Here is an 18557-nt window from a genome sequence, read left to right as displayed (position 1 = left end):
CACAAAATTTTGGGAAGCCAGGTGAATTTAAGGGGTTTAAGAGGGAAGGTAGGAATGTCAAAAGAGCTTCACATTACTCTCTCTCTCTCTCTCTCTCACTCTCTCTCTCTGCGTGTGTGTGTGTCTGTGTGTGTGTGTGTGTTTTATCCCAGCCTTTGTCTGATGGTTTTGTTAGCCGTCTCATTGAAGTGCCCTTCATATGCCTCTCTAAGCAAACATACAGACACACATACACATACACACTACAAACATTCAGAGACCTGCTGTGGTCCTAGGAGACACCCAGAGAGTAGCAGCTGCTCTGTCTACACACACACACACACACACACACACCACACACACACACACACTGCTCTGCCATGCTTGTTTGCCATTTGTAAGGGTTGGTAAACAGTGATACGCCTCCCTTCACACAACTGGTATTGTGTGATATGAGCCTCAAGGATTTAATTATTCAGTTTTTTTTATTGGGGCTGGTGGTGGCGGCGGAGGTATAAACGGGCCCAAGGATGGACAGATGGATGGATAGGTGTATGACATATTCTGCTTTGGGGACTTTTTGCAAAAAAAAAATACTGTAGAGCTGTCTGAGTGACAGTCAGACAATAATGGTAAACAATTTTCTTGACATTTGGCACATTATTTAAAGGAAGCTGTTGACAGTCATTGATATGAATATATATCAATGACTGCCAACAATGATTATCATTTCTCTCACATTTCTGCTCCCTATATTCTGTGATCTTTAAATATCATTGCGATCATGTCATGCTGTATTCCAGACCTACCATTGTCTGACCAACCATCTCCCCATCACCATTGTGAGATTCAGGATGTTCAGGATGCTTCAACTGAAAGGCTGTGCTTACACCACCGCTGTCTTCATGGGCCTATGTGTAATGAAGAAGCCACATCCTCCCATGCAGGCCTCCGTCTTGCCAGGTTATGGCTTGGATGTAGGTCTGACATATGTTTTGTTTACATCAACCAATATTTCAAGTACAGCACTTCAGAGAACTTACAGTTTTGTTGCCATTACACGCATAAGATCATATCTTAAACAACTCACTCACATTTAAATTAAATGGTTGGTTCAACCAAATTATAAAAAACAAAACAAATCAAAGTCATTCCAATATTTTCAGATTTATAGGTCATAGGTTTGACATATCTGCCACAGAAACTTATGTCAACCCAAAACAATGGAGGTGGATGAAATTTCCCATCAGCACTAGCCAGTAACACACATGACAATCCCACACTGGCTGCCTTATCTTTCCCCTCGTCCAACAGTACTTTCTACTGCCAAAGTAGAGTACAAACAAGTACTTTTCTCAGGTCTCTTTAACCTTCTCCAGTTATTATTTGAATAATGGTTGTGTATTTTACCACTATATTGATGTCAAAATGTTTTTTTTCACTTTTCTCACTTCTGCATGTATTTCACATTTTGGTAAATATACTGTGCACATCGGTACATCTTAAAAATCTCCATATCTTTAAACAGTCTTATATAAAATGTTTTTAAAATCATTGTGTTCTATTTTCATGTCTTGCTCTTAATGATTCTTCCTTTCTCAGTGGGTTTTATTGGCGTTCATTAGGACACAGTTATACTGCTGTAACCATTACTTCCTTCAGTGATTCATAAAATCTTGCTTTCTGTTCTTTCTGCTCTACTTGACATGTTTCCAGTGTTAAAGTTTCCTATTTTCTTATTTTTTCAGAGACAGACGTATAAGGGATAATCAACAATGAGCTGTGCAGTATCAAAAATAATGCATGACATGGGTTATTACTGAGTGTTATTGTTTTTTATATAACTGAATGACTTAAATAATCTTATGAATAATGAATATAAATAATAAGTATTGTTGAGCTGACAGTTCTTGACCTTAGAAATAGTGGTTTGAGAAAATACTCATAACTCAGGAGCCACTTACGTTTTATGGAGCTTTCAACCAGTCTTCATCAGTTGTCATGGAGATGGCTCAGGTTGAATCATTAACTGAGTAGCAGAAAAAGCTTGTGACTGCACCTTGAGTTCAGATTATTTTGTCAAAATAAGTATCACTTATTAATATACGGGGGCAATAAACTTTGCTAACACTATCATTTTCAATCTTGTAAACATGATTTTTTCTCCAACAAGTGGCCCAGTAACAGCTGAAAGCAGAATGGAAACTGGGAAAAGGGTGAGGGAAAACTGTAGAAATAATCTAATCTAATCCTCGCTGTTTCCAGTACTTTGTGGCTTTGTCTTCTGCTTTTGTCTATTGTGTCCTCTCTGTATCTGTCTCCTTCTATCACACACACACACACACGAACACAGATGTACAGTATGGTATAGCTGTTATCATGAAAAGATTTGCATAAGCATCAAACACCTGCAGGACTGAAAGCGAACTGATGACTGTGACAGAATAGTGTCCTCAGGCCATATGCAGCATGCTGCATCTTCACACACACACACACACACACACACAGGACTCAGTGAAATGTTCCAGTGTTGAGATGAAGGCGTGTGGCGGATTATTACGACAGGCGGTGAATGAAGATGTTGGGCTGCTCAGCCATGGTACAGCTTCTCCTGCTGACAGAAACACACACCAGACACACTCAGCAGACTGCAGCACTCAGACTGGAATGCCTTGGATAGAGTGTGTAGAATGTGCAGAGCAGAATGTGGAATTTTAGATGGATAGACGGATGAATGGATGGATAAAGAGATAGGTAGATACACACATACATACATACATACCCATACACACACCTGGAAACCTGGTATGTGCAGAGACTGTTTTTACTGGTATCTTCAAATAGTCTACAGACAAGGCTCAATTAACAGTAAAGTCACAGAATAAAAGGGAGAAATAATCCTTGAACTAGTAGTGCTTCTAGTTTCAGTAGGCTAACTGATGGAGAGACATGGACTTGGACTGGTCCCATGCCAGGAAGTGATGCCAGTGACACTGACTGAGAGCCAGAAGGTCCACAGATGTCCCTTAACCTTTCTGCACTCAGTCTGATCTCAGCATTAGAAGTACTGTTCAAAAGACTGATAGCAACACCACTTTCAATGAAACATGTGTGACATGATATTTTGTGCAAATTATTCATATTTTGGTACTTTACACTTTCCTTTCTATAATATTGTTAGAGAGGTGTGTGTTTAGGCTTTTAGTCTCCACCTGCTGAATGCTTTGGAAACAGCATTCAAACACTAAATATAATACAACAGCATGTGAACAAGGAACTCTACAAATGTCCGATGAAAGCAGGACAACATTCATGAAAAACACGTACTGATCAGCTTTGGAACATCCTGCTTTCTGTGCTTCTTTGCTGTAATCCGTTTTATTAAATTCCAGTCAGGAGGATCAAAACCAACTAAATATCACTGGGGCTGATTTGAAATGTCATGCTGTAGGTTCTGACAACAGGAACGGTGCCAAGTCATCTAGTGTTTAATCCCATGGACCAACATGGAGGAGGCGAGCTGAGGACCGGGTTAATTGGTATTTTGTGGAAAACAAACACTTCCAGCATCACTGAGGACGCACTGTAAACAAAAGAATAAGAGCATGTTAAAACCAACAAACAACAGAACTGTGGATGTCACTTTGCTGTGATGAAACCAAGGTGGAATAGTTTCCAACAGGATTCAAGCAACACCTGAACTACAGAAAGTGTCACATGGTACAGGGGACATCAGAAGATTTCATAGCTGAACACGTTTACAGAATTACAGAATCCACATTTTGCTGTTCTCCTCATGCAAACAAACATAACTACAACAATTATCCCATGCAGGAAGATTTACTGTCACAACAGCAAAGAGGAAGTACAAAAAAGATGCATGATAGAGATTAGAGGAGTAACAGCCTAAATAACAGTTCACCCTCTGGCAGCCACATTGAAGGTCTTTCAGCTCCAGTATCGATGCAGGCTGTGAATAGTTGTGTTTCTGAACATAAAGGATGTTCCTAAATCTGACAGTGATCTTTACCAAAGCACACTTACTGTGTTTTATATATTTCTTTTTTCATTCGATCAGTATTTAGCCTTACAAATCACATACTCTTTATATTACTGCCCAAAATGATCCATAGCAATTGTAAACAGGCCTGAGCTAGGTTATCCATTACAGAAAGTAAGTCTATTTTTTACTGACTTTATTGTTAAATGATAATGCAGGTGGAAAATACAGACTTGTGGTGAGTTCATATGCTGATGAAATCTGAGAAATGAGCTGTGCATGAATGTTCTTACTACTCACTCACTAATAACTGAGCTTTCAAGCACAGTATATAATAGGAGGGTTCCAGGAGTTAAACTATCGTGATGGGCATCGGTCAGGATACGTATGAAGGAGACCATGAAAACTTGAATTCACTCTCAAGATATTTATTTAATAATGTGGATTGTAGACGTGTATGGGGAAAAGCAAAGGGGGAAAAAGACACACATGGGTCTATATCTGAAAGAAAAGAAACACAAGATTAAATGAACACAGAAAATTATTCTGTCTTTAAAAAGGAAATATTGTTTCAACAAAACTAAGGATAAATCGTGGTGCAAAAATAAACTTCTTACCAATTCTGCCGCCCCGTGTAGAAGTGAAAGAATGAATGAGAGTGTTTAAATAGGACTAGAGTGTACAGGTGAAATGAATCAAGATAATGAAGTGTGAACCAACCAACCAATTAGTGAGAAAGAAAAGGGACGGCAGGAAGTCAGGTGATGGAAAAGGAAGTGGAAAAAATAATGCAAAATTAGTGAATCTTTACAACACACAGCAACACAGCTCACAATTTAGGTCACAATGACCAAAATGTGAACTTTTGACATGTGTTGACAAATGAGAGTTGAGGTGAAATGAGAATCGGCCGCTAAACAGTGTTGAGCTCTGTTGTTATGGCCATGAACCTTTCCCACTTTTTTTATTAAATAACTGAAATAATAGTGGGATGCTCCTAAGTGTAAAACCCTGTGAACCAGAAGCCCACCTTTCCCAAAATCAAGTCTATTTTAAAAAAAAGTATAGTATGCATACCACTAACAACTTGAGTGTGCTGTTGATTTCATACTATTTTCCACAATGTATTACACAAAGGAAATGGATAAGCTGCTCAAATCTGGAAAAAAAAGAAAACTAATTATGGATGGTGGTTAAAGAGCCACTTGGGAATCTCAAACAAAAACAAAAAAATCTCTGGATTTTTTTTCTCCTTTGCTTTCTCTTTGTGAAGTTCATTTGGCAGCAGCATTTAAAGTTACTGTTTGATTGATGTCTATCTGTGCATGTATTGCAACTTTAGTACAAAATTGTAAGGAATATATGTATTTTAACTGCAAAACAGAGTACTATGACTATTGGCATATAGTACATACTGCAGACAGTATGAATCAGTGGGTAGCTGTGGCATCTGCATAGAAAAACAAAGAACTAGTGCAAGTTGTTTGTATGATTCTTATAAAGAAAATAAAAAGAGGAGGGGGCCCAGGGTAAGGCTTTGTGGTACCCAACTGGAAATGGGCAATGATCAGTAAGGTACACCGGGGTTGAGGTGCCTACTAAGCCAACAAATGAAGAGCTGCATCATTAATAACATAGTCTTATAAAGGTCTTTTCCAGATCCAGTAAAATATACAAGACACAAAGCATGCTGTGTTTGCTGATGTTCCAAATTTAACCTTAATCAACTCTCAAACATTTAATGGTAGATGGAAAACCCTCAAGTGCGTGTAATAAAAACCTGGCATTGGATCAAACCTGACAGGCAATCTTCTTTAACGCTGTGAATCCCAAATTACAGCCCTGCTACTGAACGTCAGGGTTAATTCCCTCACACAGTGTAATGAAATGATTCCACATGACACCTCCAATTGGTGCCTTTGGAGCTCTGCCCACCAGAGGAGCTCCCTGTCACACAGGCTTTAAAATAGACATGAAATGGAAATGAAATTGGCAGGGCCGAATTCACTCGAAATTCACACGTTTTTGTTGTAAAAATCCCTGCAGCTCTATGATCTTTTGTTATTAATTGTTAATGTGTTGGTGATTGAAAAATAGACATTTGACCCTCCCCCTCCCTCCCCCCAAAAAAAACTATAAGATAAAATGTTCTCCTTTTTATGTCTGAAAACAATTTATCATATATTCATACTTTTATCAAAAAACAACATAATTGTAATATGGAAGTAATATGTAATTGGAGGCTGAGACAGTATATCCAGTAGCTTGCAAGCTGTCATGTTTATGTGGCAAACAATCTGCCATATCCCTGCTCCCCCTCTCTCCATGATACCCCACACCATCCCCCAAAAATCATCCAAATACCCTCCCTCTTCCTGACACCCCTCTCTCCTCAGCTCCCTCCCTCCCACACATCACCCTGTGTCTTTTGTGTTCAGAGCCATCAGACAGATAATGTCACAGGCAGCCAGCCTCATTGGCTCTCTACCTGTGGTTAGATCAAATTAATTTACAAGTGCATGATTTTTTCTCTCTGTTATTGCTGATGCTGATGTTTTCCAATTCTGCTTAAAACTCTACAGAGTGAATTTCTTTGAAAATGCCAGTGACCAGTGCTGGTGTCCCGTCACAGAGATGCAATTAACGTATTAAATATAAGTACAATCTTTCCCTAATCTTAATCAAGTATTTCATTTGCCTTTAACCATAGTCCATTTGTCATAACCTAGATTGTTGCCTAACCTGAACCATCATGTAGTTTACATATGCAGGAGGACTTCTAAAATGTTGATGTTGGATGTCAAAATAAAAATGTCGAGAACAGAATTTGGGGTTTTGCCGAATCGTCCAATATTGACAGTGTTGTGGTGATCAACTATATAAACCCTGTCTCATAAAAATAATGCTTATAAATGTCTTTTTTTTTGCCTTTTGAATGTACAGTAATAGCTGCCTGGATTACCAGTATGTTCACTGGCAACATTTCTTACAGTTCAGGAAGTGCTACATTCTTTTACCACAAAGGGGCGAGGTCAGGGTGTGTGGTGTATGTACAAAGGCAGGACTTTGAGGTGTTGTTCTTTCACGAGCCACAGTGCTCTTTGTCACAGATTCTCCGTGTATGTGGAACTCTACGGGAGGGTGATGGTGATGGAGGGTGCTGTCTAACACATCACTTCAAAATCTGCCATAGTTGTTCATTTGGGTTGAGATCTGGTGACTGGGAAGGCTAGAACATATGATTAACATCATTTTATGGTCAACAAACCACTCAGTGAGTCCCGTGACCTGTATTTAAACCCTGCTGTATGTTTCTGCACTTATTTATTCAGGGTTTTCCTTTCAATTGTGTTAGGGACTGAACAGCAAGGCACAGGACGCTGGGTTTTGTAGTTTCAAAAGGTGCTTTTTTATTTACCCAAAAAGAACATAGCAATTGTGATTAATAACTGAATTGGGCCCTAAAAGAGATCATCAGAACAGAACTCAAACTTGCATAACTTGACTAAGCTCAACAGAGACAAAACTGACCTCACTAATGACACATGAAGGGAACATACAGTACCAGTCTGGGAAGCATTGATGTGGGCTCTAATCTGAGGTGCTATTAATTGACAATTTATGTCTGTCACTTAGAAATTACGTTAATATACAATGATGCTGCAACAGCAAATACACTTTACTAGAAATGTAATCCTGTTGAATTATGATCTATAGCGTCAGAGGCATCTTGTACATTCCCCATCCACCCTGACCTCCTCCCTCAAACTTCAAAGCCATATATAAATGTAGCCTTATTCATTCAAAAAAAAAAAAGAAAAGAAAAAAACCATTACCTGAGAACATAATCCAGGCAGCAATATGTTTATCAACACAAAATAATTGGAAAATAGTTTAGATGTATATGAAGATAATTTCTAGGAGACTCTGCAGCAGAGGGAACTCTAGGTCTTTGTGAAGCAGAGATGTTCAATGTTCAATTTATGGAAATGCTCAATTTATGAGCTAAGTCTTTTCATCTACAGGGCCTGACTCTGGCCTTCAAGCTCTCATACAAGAAATGTTTTAGGTTCATAGTGCCAGGCTGGAAGATAAGGTGGTAACCTTAGATGGGTAACAACAGCTGCCCGTATTGTTTTCCAATTAGAGTTCATTCTGACACAAAGTGTCCTTTGCTTCTCCCCTTCCTGGTGGCATGACCTGAGCAACTCTATAAGAAGTGATTGTTTTCAATTGAAGTTTTTGGTGCGACTGTATCCATGTGTTCACTGTGCCAAAGGCTTCTCTGACATCAGATATTTGTTCTCAATAAACTTCATATATTCAAGTACACATCAGCTGGAGCCTGTGGAGTCTCTTCAACAGTTATTCAACAAGTACAAGATTTTCCCTATCACTTTCCTGAGTCGCTCCTCATGAGAGCCAGTTTCATCATAGCCTTTGATGGTTTTTGTGACTGCACTTGAAGAAACTTTCAAAGTTCTTGAAATTTTCCGGATTGACAAGGCAAACAGTGGCAACTTTGAGGAATCTAAAATATGAAAGATATTTTGGTTTGTAGTAAACATCTTTTTGTTTACTACATAAGTCCATATGTTATTTTATAGTTTTGATGTCTTCAGTGTTGTTCTACAGTGTAGACAATAGTAAAAAATAAAGAAAAACCCTTGAATGAATAAGTGTGTTCAAACTTTTTGTCACAATTCCTGCCCCAGTCCTGTGTCTCCTACCTGTTGCCACTTCCCCAGTGGCTCTCTCCCTCTCTCTCCCTGTGTGTCTCTTATTGTATGAGTAGAGACAGGTGTGCTGGAGTCAGAGCAGACCCTCACCAGCTGTACCCCATTTCATAATCAAGACCTCTACTTATACTCAGCCTTGCCAGCTCATAGCCTCTGCACCAGTCTGTCTACACTTCAAGCCACTTCTCCTGCATTTGTCCTGTTATCTTGCCTGTTTTCCTGGGTCCTGCTTCAGAAGCGGGTTTAGTGAAAACTCTGAGTTTGTTCACCTTGAGTTGAGGGAAACTCTGGGTTTTCAATTTCAGAAAGAGAGTTAACTTAAACTTGGGGTCAGTTACCACGGTAACTGACTCTGTGAAGCTAACCTGCTCGCTGGCAGGTTTTCTTCAACAAACCTTGAGTTTCTGTTTGTCTCCTCCCTCTGACAGAGCCAGACTCACTGTTTCATTTCCTCATGCATTCAGTCCGTATTAAAGCACGTTCATTAGCGGAGGTTTACTATCTGTCAGAATCTAAATCCTGATTGGATATTAGTTTAGTTACTCAGGACTTTCTAAAGTTACTGCTTTTATGTGCATCAGTCATTTCTTTGAACAGCGTTTTTTTTCTCTCACATTCAGATATTACACAGCGTGAATTCATCCTCAGCTCAGAATAAAACCTCTGCATGTCCTTCTGTGAACTCTGTGCACAAGACAGCTGTCAGTTTGTTAGTGCAGCTCCTGTGCTGAAATCTTTATTGCAAATAATGTGTAATCTCAGTTTAAATTTAAACAATCGGTATGAAGATTCCACTTTATCATCATTAATGAAATGTAAGTCTGCTAAATGATGAATTAATGGACAACACCGAATAAAACTTTATTGTGTTAAAACTTACTGACACTTTACCCGCTTTGACACAGGCTCTTTTTTTTAAAGATAAAAGATGTGCAACGTCCGCACACACATGCATTCATATCTCTACGTCCACTTGATTAAAATGGAGATTCTGCCTTTTATTTACCTGTTGCCATGGTGACTCGTAGTATCGGGGCTCCATTGATGATGGCTTTTTTTCACGCACGTGCTTAACTCAGAGTGAACATACTCAGAGTTGATTGAACTGACTGATCAGCTGTTCTGAAACCAAAAACTGAGTTTCCCATCTTGAGGTTCATCAACTCAGAGTTCAGAGTTCAGGGTTAGACTCAGAGTTTGCTGAACCTGCTTTCTGAAACAGGCCCCTGGTCTAACCCTGTCTTCTGTTCTCTGCAGTCACATCTGCTCTGGCTCCAGTCCCTATCACCTGTCCCTTGTCTCATCAGCCCTGCTTCCCTGCCTGGGACGTCCTACCAGCTCCTACCAGCCCAAGTCTCAGCCCCGGGTTTCCAGCTAGCAGTCCTAGCTTCCCAATACCTGCATCCCATTTCCCCTCCTTGCAATAAATACCTTGTCCAACCATGTCCCTGTCTCCTCACCTCTGCCCCCACATAACACTTTTGACTGGTACTATATATACTGGCAGGTCAAACCATTTAACAAAAATGAGGGGTGGACAAAACACAATAACTAAATTAATGACAAACACTACATAGACAGTTTGTGTCTAACTCAATACTAATATCTAACCACAATAATTGTAAATTAGATTTACAAATTTAACTGCAAAATAAACAAACACAAACAAAAGGCTCTCTCCCTCCCAGATCCTGCTTGCTGTTGTAGGAGGTTGGTATAGTCCAGGCCCCAGGTGCAGGTATATAAGAGTAATTAAAGCATCAGCCAATCTTTCACATGATGAAGGCCAGACATCCCCTGGATCAACCACGGTAACTCAAAGATCACCCTTTATAAACCATTATATTATTTTATTACTTTGTGTGATTGACAATTATTTGAAAGTCACATTCAATTTACTAAGGTAAGTTGAATGTGACTTTCAACATTCAACATTCAACTTATTAAGGTAAGTTGACTCAAAGTTTGAATCAACCACCTCCTGTTTTGTTTTTGGTTTTATTTTTGTGTGCTGTGAGTTTGATTCCACAGAAATATATTGGCCTTACAGAAACCAGAAATATTTATCTTTTCAAGAGGAAGCTCTTATCTGATGGTGACTTTGCATCACACGCTGACAATTAGAGAGTAGGGATGTGCAGAGAGCCCAGTATTTGTATTTGTGTCTATATTTGTTGAGGCAGTAAAATTAAAAATCCTGTTTTTGTTTTTATTATGCTTTTAATTTTAGAAAATTAAAGTGTTACAATAAGTGTTCATGAATAAACTATCTTACAAAGGAGTTCCCCACACTGGGTCTCGAACTGGAGTCTCAACAGGTTATGGAGAGTCCCTTGGGAGCACTTCACTTGTGTCAGTAGCTCAGCTTTATCTCTGGGGAACACCCCCAACTCCAGGAGTGATGTCCAAATAAGGAAATGTGCATCATGTAGCAGGTGGATGTGACTCCCCTCGTTGAGACCTGCTGATAGACGTAACAGCGGAGCAGAGGAGAGACACTGAGATAGTGATGTAACCGACCTGCAAGCTGGTATTTGACATGGGGTTTTTATTCTTCCAAAAACCAAATAATTTTTAAGATATTAATATATAGAATAAATATCAATAATACATATTTGTAAAAAAACACACTATTTGTGCTTTTTCAAATAACGTATTCATATTCAGGCACACCCCTATTAAAGAGCATCACTGACCACAAAGCTGTCGAACTTCATTGCTTTGATCGTTTTAGTACATGCCTGTCTCAATAAAACAGCACATCACTGTATTTTTACAATTACCATATTACTGTGTGTGTGTGTAGAATAATTCCCTCATATCATTCCCATAATTATTTCGATCTTAGCATGATTGTGGAAAACGGGGTCTTTGATATATAGGTATATGATATTTTTCTAATGATAAATCTATTTATCAAGGTAAAACAAATGCTGTCAAGACTGCATGGAATTCTCTGCATGTGACTTTTTAATTTAGTACTAAAAATGGTAATAATTGGTGAACTTTGCATTAAGGATGGTTTCACAATTTTCAAATCTGTCCTAAAACAACAGTCAGCCAAATTAGTCAAATCAAGTAGATATCTTTCAACTTTAGTCTTTTTCGTGCCAAAGTTCCTCTTTTTGTTACTATACTTTTACCGCAGCTCAACAGGGAAACACTGTCCGAGGAAACACAAAGAGGGAATTTTATGCTAAAAAGACTGTAAATGTGTCAGATATCCACTTGATATGACTAAGACTGCTCAGACTGCTGAAGCCCCATATAAGTTTTACATCAACTTTTAAATGCATTTTTGCTTAAAATGACTATGTGGACACACTGTGGATTTTGTCCTCCATCACTTACATTGAAAGCACATTTGAAGGATCTTTTAATATCCAGTATGAACAGGAGGAATGATTACAGTGAGGAAAACCTCTTTCACTGTCCATATGGACACCTGACTGCTGTTTTGTAACACTCTTGAAAAATTGTGAACCTGTCCTCTAAGATTATTATGTCAAACATCACCCAATTTCCAAATTAACTAACTGACCCTAATGTGAAAGCATTTTCTACTAATAGAACTCCTTATTTTGTGGTCTTTTGTTAATGTTCCACTTTCCGTTCCTTCCTTTGATGTCAGTCAGCAACTCACTAGAGGAGCTGTGCATTTCACTTCAGTTATTCCAATAATGGCAATATGGCATTCATGTTTAGAAGAAGCTGCACTTGCTGAGTACATATTATGACATGATTTGTAACAACCCTATCACCAGAATTAGGTTCAATGTTTTTATAACGTGCAATGCTTTGATTCGTACATTCTACAGTATCTGCATGTGGCAACTATGTCCATGTTAAAGTGAGAGAAAAATTGTGGTTATGACAAATAAACTTTGATTAAAGTACAGTTAGACAACTACAACATTTGGTTAAGGTAAAGGAAATGCAAATGTTAACTCTTGTGACAGGATGCAAAGTCCAGTCTCCCCTCATCCCCCATCCCCCGACCTCCTTAATGGGCCATATCATCAGAAATGATTCCCCAAACTTTCCAAAACCATTAATATGAGAAAGTAAACAGGGTTTGAACTTCCCTTTAGCTCTCTTTTTCATTCTTTACACAACTATTTCTGTCACTTTTGGCACATACAAACAACTGCAACACCATGAATGCCTTCCAGGAGAGGCAGTCTGAAAATGTGCACCATTATCTCTGTGTCTAAATGACTATCATGTTTCATCTCTCTCTATGACGGATGGCTGTTTAGGACAGCTATTACCACATTTGCCTTGTGACTTGGTTGAATGACATATAATACAAAGTCATTTTTATCCGGCATAACCCAGCCTTTACTTTCAGCGTAACTACATAAAATTATTTATTTTTTTATCAAGATGATGAGGAAACATTGTCCATCATATTTGGCAAGTTGCAAAATGCTGATAACAAATGTCATGACAATCCATTCAATATTAGTTGAGACATTTCACTCTAAACCACAAATATGAAACTCACAGTGGTGCTCAGATGAAAGTCAAGAGGATTCATCTTCTAGAAACCATGAGGAGACTGATGTCACTTTCATCTTAGCTGTAGCGCTGCACATTTCTCTGATGTGAAACTATCTCTGTGGTTTTCCTGGACCTGCTGCTGCTGTAATAATACATAGAGAATGGAATTATTTTCTGTGTATTATTACATCAGGAGTTCTGTATGTACTCCAGTAACTGTTCTGACAGGATCAGGCTATTTCAGACCTTTCAACAGGCAACAGATATACTAAGAGTGAATATCTTCAGACGGAAATACAAGATGAGTTTGAGACTAAATCGATGAGCTCTGGGCAGCTACAACTGGCAAGGCAGAAAATTTCCAGCATTTTCAGTGGGACAGAAAAGGAGGCTCTGATCAAGCACGTCAAAGAGCTAAAAGCTCAGCTCCACAGTGGCGAGGAACATATTTCATCTCAGGAGAAGATGCACAGTCACAGAGTTCTCCACCAGGAGGAATGAGCTCGCGACACTGAATGGTTCATACCGTGAAATGCACCAGCTGTATGAAACTGAGCTTCAGCATGAAAACGCAAGAATGACATCCTTCAGCAGCAACTGAAGACAGAGAGGAAGACTCACACCGAAAGGGTGTCAGAGTGCCAGGGGCAGATCCAGAGGCTGAGGGCTGAGCAGGCTGCCGTCCATCAAACTCTGCAACAAGATGCCTCTGAGAGAGAGAAGTCCTTCTGCAGGGAGCTGGAGGACCTGAAAATCTAACTCCAGAACAAGACCTCATCTAACCTTGAGGAAGAGGTCAGTCAGGCCTTCTGCACAGAAACTGCACGGCTCAAGGAAGACCTAGAGGCCGAGGTCTGTGAGCAGGAGACTTTGCACCTGAACTCCTGGAGGAGGCCAAAGTCTCTGAGGCTCCAGAGAAGAAGATGAAGAAGAAGGCCTCCTTCTGGAAAAGAACCCGCCACTTCCTTGGCTTGAGGAAGAAAAAGATGGAGAAGTTGGAGGTGTTCATTTCCAACTCAGACTCCAACACCTGAATTGACTATTTTAGCCTCAGCAGCTCAAAGTCAATGAAAACATTTCAAATTCAAAGTTCAGCCTGTAGAGCTGTACATTGCAGTAGCGGGATCAGGGGTGTAGTGGTAAATAAAAGGCTGGGTAAACCCTTTCTTACCTCTGCTGCTCTTATCGCAGCTGTGAAGCTGGTGATGGGTGGATACATTGACCTCAATTAACACATCTATATATACAGGTATAGGTTTGTGTGATCTAATTAACAAAGCCATAGACCTAAGTTCATTTCTGATTTCAGAAAAACAAACAACTTATGAGTGTCCATGCTCTTCACTTCCTCTGGTGGTGATTAAAGAGTTAATAAACATAATCACAAGCATGTCAGACTGAATTCTGTCTGTCAGTCTCCACTGATCTGATGTGAGCACAGTGATTACTCTGAAACTGATACTTCTTTACCCCCCACCAAAATAAAAAAGAAATCAAGAGCACACAGTTGTAAAACAAATAAGAGGGGTAACAATTATCTTGTCACCCTGGCACCTCATTACACAGCACAGAGGAGGTCAATAATCTTTTCAGAAGCCAAGAGTTTATCAGCGCCAGCCTTTAGTTCAGAAGGAGGAGCCTTTGAGGACAGCTGTCACTGATAGCTGTCACAGCAGATCTCAGATACACAAAGCACACACTGCTGTCAAGGTCACAGAACTGGCTGTCCACAGGAGACCAACATGGCAGGTACTAACAATACTTACAGACAGATTTATAAACAGCTCACATTACAAGATCCTCATGTTTTGTTTTTAACCATCTTTTTCTGTCTGTATATGTTGTGAGCTTTTTACATTTGACATTATAAATGAATCCTGTGGAGCTTTTGCCCACTACTAATGCTATGGAGCAACATTTTCATGAGTGGGTCCTTGTTTTGTTTGCATCATGCACATGCACGAGCACATGAGCAGAGAAACACATATTTCTGCTACCGGTTTCATACAGTAATGCACCTAATGTGTCATCAAAGACAGTGAAGGACAGAATAGAATAGAATACAACATTATTGTCAACAAAGGGAGATAACTGTCTTTGACCCATCTGGCAGTTCATTAAAACATCAAACCTGCTAACAAGCGAACATGAATGTAAACAATGCAGCATTTTGAATATTTTAAAAATCAGCTTTGTAAATGTCTTATGAGTAAGGAAATACATTCAACACTTTTGTTAGACCTCAGGGATACACACAATATGTTCTAGTGAGAAACACTGAATGTAAACATAAACCTCTGTTTGTAAGGTGGCAATACGGAACAGGTGTCACACTCCAAATCCAAAGGATTCTTCCTCAAAGGAACATAAATGCACTCAGTAACTATCGAGATAATCATCCTGTTACAATATGCAATATCCTGGGTCTAAGTGTACATTCTGGTGAAAGAATGATACAAGAGGAAAGGGTTCATCTTCTGGGGATCATGACCATGCTCAGTAGTCTCTGATATCCCAAGAAAGGACACAGACAAGCAGACACACACATACTTCTGTGCATACAACACTGTGTGTCTGTGTATGTGAATATGTTCCACACACATGCAGAATCAACACTTGTGGGTATGTGTAGTTTGCATCATCATAAGTTTTGATGGTCCGTGCGTATTATTGAGTGGATGTTCACATGTACCCTCATGGTCCTGAGCAAATGACCCTTGCAGACAGATGTGTTAAGTGTAATGTGGGATATTTCATGTGTATATCTTGGCCTCATGGTGATCCCAGAGGAAATGTTAGTTGTTCACTACAAACATTAGGATTGATTCTCAGGGGAAAATTAATATCCACAGTAAATGTAATGGCAGTAGTTGCAGTGGTTGTTGTCAAGTTATCTGGACCAAAATGGACTGGCTAATGAACTGACATCACCATCTTTTGGCTTTGCAGTGACCTGGAGCTACTGGCTTCATAAACTCTGTGTGGAATTAATCTCAGCAGTACATTTCAGAGTGTGTATGTGTGTGTCTGTCCTGTGGTATTTGTATTTATCCAAGAAGAGAACACAGCCAGAGGGCATTGGAAGATCTGAGACTGAACAAGTTGTCAGTACAAACTTTGTTATGCAGTTAAATACACTCCCTGAAGGAGATAATGGAGCCAGTCCCATCTAAAGCCCCTGCCTCCCCTCACCCCTCTTATCTGCCTCCCTCCTCTGGGATGAGGGCATTGGAACAGATCCGATAGATCTGCTGAGAAGCAGACTCACTCTAAATTCATGGACAGACTCATTGATTTTGGTGTCAGCGGGGCAGATAGGTACCTTTGTTTCTGCTTTTTTTCCCCCCCTTTTCCCTCAGCCATTACAAACCTAAAACATTTTTAGATCACCAAACCCAGTATGAATTAATTATGTCCCAGTTTCTAATATTTCTAAAGATTATTCATTTTTACACACATGTAATGTCACATACATGCAAGCACACATTCCTGGTCTATTACTGTGTAACGTGAATGTTGTATTTCTGCTGCTTACCTCGCAATCATCACAACAATGTGTAGCTCAGTTTTTATCCAAAGACACTTGTAAACGATCTCCTCAGAACCCATGGATGCACTGCAGTACATGATCAATAGAAACACTGTTGAGAGACCAGCAGAGCTTATATCCTTATCAAAGTCAACTACTGATCTGGCTTCTGGTTGGTCAGCAGTGGCATGTGAGGGGCCAGCAGGAACATATGTTACTTTTCCAGAAGCACTACTCACTCTCCAAGCCAAGATATCGAGACAAATATATGAGACAAATGATTCCAGGGAAAATCAGTGAGTTATGTATTCTATCGAATTATTGAGTTATATGTAAGTACAGTATCACCTTGATGTTCCCTGTCTTTGTTCAAAACGCTCACGTAATCCTTGTTTGCCCATTTGTCAGTAGATACATCACATCACACTCATATGTTCACCTTGACCTTGTTCTCATACAGAGCAACAGCAACCTTTTGGGCCTACTGTCTGCACTGCACATACACACACACACACACACACACACACACCACACATTTACAGTGTGCAACATACAATGCTTATGTATGTGCTGACAGCTCATGATGATGTGGGAAAGTTCAACTAACCTCTTAGTTTGGTCTGGATGTCTGTTTAAAGGTCAGCATGCGGCTCTTCATCTGACACAATCCTTCTGATCAGCAGGATTTCAAATGATAGCAGTTACCAGGTTTCTGGTAGGTTGCTCAGTTCAGATTGTAGAAATTAATATCCTCAATATTTTTTCCCTGTATTACTTTACAGAGACCCAACAATCCCCCATGAGAAAGCACTTGGCAACAGCGGTAAGGAAAAACTCCCCTTTAACGGGTAGAAAGCTCAAGCAGAACCAGGCTCTAGGTGGGCAGCCATCTGCCTTGATCAGTTGGGTTGAGAATGAAGACCTTGATGTTATAGATGACATTTAGGAGGCTTTCACAACAGGGACTCAGGCCCAGATCCAATCGATTATGGCAGGCATATTGCGAAGGTCAACTCCATTGTATGGACTTGGGATCTTGTGATTGGCGTACTTTTCTATACTGGAGCGACAACATAAACAAATGTTGCATAATAGATGATGTAAGTGTACCCTTCTTCTTCTTCTTCTTCTTCTTCTTCTTCTTCTTCTTCTTCTTCTTTTCGTTTTTTGGCAGATCACAAACCAACAAGGTGCATACTGCCACCCTCTGTATCAAAGTGTGTAGATACGGGTCGTCCACTAATCGGAAGATCGGCGGTTCGATTCCCGGCTCCTCCAGTCCACATGCCGATGTGTCCTTGGGCAAGATACTTAACCCCAAATAGCTCCTGATGGCTGTGCCATCAGTGTATGAATGTGTGTGAATGGTTAGCTTCCTCTGATGGGCAGGTTGGGACCTTGCATAGTAGCCCCTGTACCCATTCAGCGTATGAATGTGTGTGAATGGGTGAATGTGATTCGTAGTGTAAAAAGTGCTTTGAGTGGTCGGAAGACTAGAAAGGCGCTATACAAGTAAAGTCCATTTACCATTACCATACGCAAGTGTACACAGGTACGGAGCAACATTACGAATGTGAAAGCTGAGTGGCAGGGGAGTGGAGAGGGGCGCAATCCTACTCAGGAACAGTACGAGGCAATCATACCTAATAAGAAAACGCCCTCAATTAGTAGCAGGGGAAACCAGGTCAGATCCCCCTGTGAAGACACCACCTGGCTCCTTGTCTCAAAGTCTCTCCCTCTCTCTCTCTCTCTCTCTCTCTCTCTCTCTCTCTCTCTCTCACACACACACACACAAACACACAGTCAT

The 18557-nt window shown here is 39.9% G+C and overlaps 2 long non-coding RNA genes across 2 annotated transcripts; one reads left to right on the top strand and one right to left on the bottom strand.

The window, feature by feature from the left end:
- Positions 1-2823: 2823 nt before the first annotated feature.
- Positions 2824-4717, bottom strand: LOC122994036. Its single transcript, XR_006406496.1, has 3 exons — positions 4597-4717; positions 4280-4480; positions 2824-3562 (listed from the first exon to the last, which is right to left on the bottom strand). It is a non-coding gene; the product is annotated as an uncharacterized LOC122994036 (long non-coding RNA).
- LOC122994037 lies at positions 4454-16019 on the top strand. The gene is made up of 3 exons (XR_006406497.1): positions 4454-4527; positions 5026-5041; positions 16009-16019. It is a non-coding gene; the product is annotated as an uncharacterized LOC122994037 (long non-coding RNA).
- Positions 16020-18557: the final 2538 nt, after the last annotated feature.

Source organism: Thunnus albacares, chromosome 12 (assembly GCF_914725855.1).
Source record: "Thunnus albacares chromosome 12, fThuAlb1.1, whole genome shotgun sequence".
Taxonomy (NCBI): Eukaryota; Metazoa; Chordata; class Actinopteri; order Scombriformes; family Scombridae; genus Thunnus; species Thunnus albacares.
Note: the sequence above shows the minus strand (reverse complement) of the source record. Positions and strands in the feature narration are given on the sequence as shown.